Genomic DNA, 6000 nt, shown 5'->3' with positions numbered 1-6000 from the left:
CTTATATACATATTGGCCATGGCAGTGGCAGCGATAGCGCTGCCCACACACACACACGCACACACACACACACACGGGTACGGGACTTGAATATGAGTTACTTTGAGCATCGTTCTGCGGTTCTCTTTGGCCTCTGTTCGGCTCTTTTTGGGACTGAATTCGTCTGGCTGTGTTCTTTGTTTTTGGCGACACACACACACACACACACATACAGAGGTCTTCCTGCAGCCTGCGCTGCTGCCGCCCACTCCCCCTCCCCCTCCCCCGTTCCTACTCATATGCCAGACGTGTCTTTCTTCTCCCTCTGGCTTGGGTATCTTTTTTGCTGCTGGGTGTTGTCTGCCTTGTTCGGTTTTCGCTGCTGCCTCTCCTTCCTCCCCACTCCCTGCTCCGGAGAGCGCAAATTAAGTCCGAGTCATTAAACCGTTCAACTAAAAAATAACGTGGCATCCGAGAGGATCCTCAAAGGGAGTCCAAAGGGGTCTTCTGGCTGTTGCGGTCAGTTAAACGTTTTGGCCAGGTCCAAAGTTATTGACCGACTTTACTGTAACCCGAGTGCACCACATGACATTCAATGCTCTGAGGAAATCGAGCACCAGGCCCAGTCCACCAGGATTCTGCAGGAATAAACTGGCAAAAACATAACTGTTCACACTTGAGGGAAGATGTAATACCTGTAAAATATGAGTAGATTATGTCACAATCAATAAACATCATTTCGAAAGTCCCCATTTCGAGATTGTTGATCAATAATCGAACAATTGATTGCGTTTCGAGGATGCGCCAGGATCAAACCATGAAGATCCTTCCAAGTCAATAATAATAGGGCTAATAGTTGGGGTTTTTGGCTTAAACCTTAGTTTCTTTCAACATTATTTCCCTGCTGGAATGCAAGTATTTTTGTGCTCCCCAAAAAGGGAAAGAACTGATAAATTAAGCTGAACTCTCCACACACGCGCAGCCGTTAATTATACATCGTATCGTGTACTTGTTTTTGTTATTTATTTTTTATACATATATTTATATTCTGTCGAATGCAATGAACTCCCGCTCTGCCACGACGACTTTGCGCCTTGTTTATTTAAAAATAAAGTAATACAATTTACAACAAAAAAAAAAAACCACCAACAAAAATCGAATCAACAAACAAAAGGAATTCTTTGTTTATGGCACTGCCAACCTGTGCCAATGTGTGTGTGTGTGTGTGTGTGAGTGTGACCATCCTCGAGTGCTGTCTCTGTTGCACACATGCCTTCTAAGATGTGATTTTTGTTCTTGTCAGGGTCCCAATTGGGGCGCAAATTGCAAAAACCGCAAAAGCCAACAAATTGCAGCCCCCACAGACCTCCCCCAGAGCCCCCCCACAGCCCACAGTGAAGAGCAATTTTTGTTGATTTTCGGTTGTGTAGAGTTGTGTAGAGTTCATTGGCTTTATGTAGATTTTATTTTATCAGTTGAAATATTTTGCTAACAAATTGCAGTCAATGACATACACACACAGGCACACACAGATACTGCAGCAGAGCGGATGTGGATACACTGGATGTCTCCCCTCACCAGCGCTCGCCTTCTCGTCTCCTTTCTTCTGTATGTGCGTGGGGCAGCCAAAGGAGGTGGGGACGACAGGCGATTGACTGAGACGGGGGAACAGGTCACGCAAGCGTACAACAGTTTATTCATCTCTCATCTCTCTCGCTCTCTCTCTGTCTCTCTCTCTCTCTCTCCTGTCTCGTCTCGCAGCACCCAAATGCGCAGCAGCCTCAGACGCTTCGGAGATCGACAATGTTCTCAAAACAGAATCGATAAAGTGGAGATAGAAGAGCGTCGAGTCCGCGCTGACCCGCCTCCTGCCCCCCATCCTGCCCTGCCCCCCCTGCCACACACTTGTGCAAGCTTTATTTTTTTCGGGTTGTTTGTCAAGAAAAAAAAATGATGAGAGGGCGAGGAGCAGCAAGAGAAGACCACAAGTGGGGCTACAAGAAGACCACAGAAAAGCTTGCGGAGAGCAGGGTGGAAGAGAAGACTGCAGAAGAAGCTGCTGGCTGAAGGAGGAGGAGGAGGAGTAGGAGGAGGAGTAGGAGGAGGAAGAGGGGTGGCGCAGGCGAAACGACTGCAAAAATTGTTTAATTATAAAATGCTAAAAAAACACACACACACACACACACACACACACACACACACACACACACACACACAGCAAAACACATTCAGCGCAAAAGCAAAAGCAAAAGCAAAGGCAAAGGCAGCGGTGAGGGAGAGAGTGAGCGAGTGAGAGACAGAGATAAAGTTTTTTGTTGAAGGACACACACGGTCTTTAAAAGTGAGTAATGCACTGGAGGTTGTTGACTCCCGATCGCTGTTCCCCTCTGGCTCAAGCTCTTTCTCTCTGGGTCTCTGTTCCTCTGCCGCTCTCTGTTGCCAGCGTCGCAGTCGTATACTTATTTTGCACTGTCCGCTTTGCTTGTATGTGTGTGCCAACACACACACACACACACACACATGCATGTGTGATGTGCGATGTGCGTGTGTTTGTGAAGAATCTTTTGTTATGCGTTTTTATTTTTCGGCATTGCTGTTGTTGCTGTTTGATTTTGCTCACGAGTGTAAATGTATCTGTATCTGTATCTCTCTCCTGCGAGCATGCCTGTGTGTGTGCGTGTGCGTGTGTGTGTTGTACAAAGTCAAAGTGATTAAACTTTATGCGCAATTTATTTTGCATTCAACAACAGCTAAACCGAAAAAAAAACAACCAACAAAAATATGATTTAGCACTAATTTAACACACTGCCTGTCAAATATGCGGTTACAACAGGTAAAGCCGCGCTATCGATTAGTGTTAATCTGGATATGGAAAATTCCCCCCCTCCCTCGCTGGCCTCCAGCATGTGTTCCGGATCAATCATCGAATACGCGACGGCCACGCCATCCAGTGATTGACTTCTTGGCAACTGTACGAATGTCGCCTGACAACAGCGACGCTGCGACGCTGCGACACTGCGACGCTGCGACGTCCGGGATGCGGGTGCTGCAAATTGACTCAGAAGTTAATTTTGCTGTTTTATTTTTATGCGGGGTTTTTTGTGTGTTGTTTTTGTTGTTTTTTTTGGGACGCGGGGAGCTGCAACATGCGGTTAAATGTTGACACCCAGCAGACGCCACAGTCAACCGCAAAAAAACGCGGCAGCGGGTCCTGCAAAAAAACACAGAAACACGTAATGAGCAGGCAAAGTCATTAGGCTGGACATTTCTGAGCGGTGCCTTAAATATTTCATAAATAATTTCCATCCTTAAGGAACTGTTTCGTGGGTTTCTAAAGATTTTTCAATATTTAGTTAAATATATGTTAGCTTTTTGCAAAATGTCCACCCCAATCGCGTGCAGCCAGCCAATCTCCAGATGCGCGCAATATGGTGCTCCTTCCTGGCCGACGCCATCGTCAGGGACACAGTTGCAGTCGCTGCAGTTGTTATTGTTGCTTTTTTCATGTGGCTTTCGCTGGTGCTGCTGCTGCTGCTGCGGTTTCTGCTGCTGCTGCTGCTGTTAATCGTCTTGACAGCGCAGTCACATTGTGCGTGCTGCTCCAAGGCCAGTGCAATATTTTACACAAGTGACATCGCTCTCCTCTCCGGGACTCTCCTTGGCACCTCTCTATCTCTCTCCCACTCTCCCTCTCCCTCTGTTCGCTACAGTCGCGGGCAGCATTTAGCTGGCACTGCATTTCATGGCTGTTTATTTATCCATTGTTCCCCTCCTACATTCCCAGTACTCTCGCTCACACACACACACACTCCTGTTCACACCCACTGTAAGAGGAGTCGGAAGCCATATCCATTATCGATCTGGATATGTGATTCATTTGTCAAAGCAAGAGATGGCATATTCGTCGGGCGGGGCTTGTTCCTCAGCGGAATCCAACGGAATAATCGATCATTGTCAAATATTATGCCTTTCAAGAAAACACCAGCTGACCCGGCAAAACATTTGCCGAAGTTGCGCCAAACGATTTCATGGAAGCATGAATTGAATGTGCGAATATACTTGAATCTGGATCCGTGCCGATGAGTAAGCCGTTCACTAGTTGCGCTTTTCCTGATGCGCAACACATACCATCTGACCCTGGTTTTAACTTGAGCGCACGACAATGTCCATAGCACGAATCAGCACTTTCGGATGAGCTCGGATTAAGTTTTCGCCTGCATACAAAGAAGACTTTGGTCCTGGACATGGACGACGATACCAGAGGCAGGCCTTGGACTAGACAATGAAATGAATGTACCTTTCGATTACCCATTTAGACTACTTCTTAGATACAATGGTACAACATAGCGATACACACCACTTCAATGAAGTCCTGTACACACTCCATATGGGACGAAGAAGTGATTGTGTCGCCACTACTTCACCAATATCAATGGGATCACGGTTAAGCCCTTGTTTCAGGCCTTTAAACAAACACGTGGACTCCGTCTACAACTCTATAAAGATCCCTTAATATATGGTTGGCAATACATATATTCGATAATAACCTTCTTCATTTTTAAGTAGTGGACCCTAGATTCGAGTTTCTCTCGAAAAGCCCAACGAACTCTTTTACCATCTGCGGCTTAGTCATGTCAGGGTATTGGCCAAGGGACCGACCGCTTAGCTTAGTCATAGCCAACTTGTGAATCACTGGGCAAATGACTCGGGCCAAGGTTGCGGCGGTATCAGGGCACAGCTCATATTAATCAGAGGCTAGTACAATGTGCTCCACTTTATCGGCAAGAGGCCACAGCAACTGCGGCGAACTGCGACACTGAAAAATGAGCGAATGTCACAAGGATCATAGGGAAGATCCGAGTAGAGTCTAGAGCCCCGGAGTTTCATATCCATTTCGGTCGCAGTAGAAACCGAACCGAAACCGGTTCGGAAAAAAAGAACACTAAACAGCACAAAAAACAGCTATCCGACTAGAAAATACCCAGTAAACAGATGGACTATACTTTACTTACTCTTTTAAGTTGGTATTCATTGAAATTTAAGATTTTTAACCTATTTATTTTTTAAATGGGGAATACATTTGTCGTAATTCTGACTGTAAGATTTATCTTATCATCATAAAATATAGCAGGTTGACAGATAATGGCTATATACTAGAATTGTACCAAATTATAGAGCCATATCTTCAAGATTGCGGGTGTCATTAGATGTTCTTGGGGCTGCTATCCTAATCTTATCTGGAGTTTTGGTAGAGCGACCGATAGTGGCCTTAGACAAGAATATAGCCAAATAAGATAGCTATCCTTTCAAAATTGTGGGTGATATGGGGTCCCGGGTGTGGAGTATAGAGTATACCCATCGAACATTAAGGAATACTTTTCTGGCTAATCCCTAGGTCCAGCTCAGCCGTTTGGGTGCGGCAATTAAGTCACCACCACCAACGAGGAGGAAGGAGCTCCAGCCGGAGCCGGGAGTGGATTGGGGCAGGGGCGCGCGTTTCCAGTGAAGATCATTATTGTCTCGTCGCGGATGCTGGCAGCGCGACGGCGGCCCCAAAAATAAAACATAAAAAACACACAAAAAAACAGCAACAGCAGCAACAACGGGGCAAACAAGTTAATGAACCTGCCCCGAGACGCGTCTGGTCGCAATCCTTGAGAGCCTGTCCAACTAGTTTCGGCTTTGGTCTGGGCCTGGGTCTGGCTCTGAGTCCGTGGCGCGCTGCTTCGCGGCAAACCAAAATCTGTGGCATGAATTCTCTGGAAATTATCAAAATTTCATTTCATTGCGAGGCGAGGCGATGCGATGCGATGCGATGCGAGGCGCAGCCAACCAAAATTAAGTTCAACAGCATTCCATGGGTCTGGGCCTGTCTGGGGCCGGACTGCGACTGCCCGCCGCTGCTGCTTCCTTTGGGCCAGGCTTAGAAGAGCTGAGGGCCCTGTGGATGTTGTTTTTGCGCAGCTCCTGCTGGTCTTTCCCCCGAGTATCCTTGAGGCAGGGAGTCATTGCCCTCCTCCA

Source organism: Drosophila persimilis, unplaced genomic scaffold, assembly GCF_003286085.1.
Source record: "Drosophila persimilis strain 14011-0111.01,24,50 unplaced genomic scaffold, DperRS2 tig00000798-arrow-arrow-pilon, whole genome shotgun sequence".
Taxonomy (NCBI): domain Eukaryota; kingdom Metazoa; phylum Arthropoda; class Insecta; order Diptera; family Drosophilidae; genus Drosophila; species Drosophila persimilis.
The sequence above is the reverse complement of the archived record's forward strand: the minus strand, read 5'-3'. Positions refer to the sequence as shown.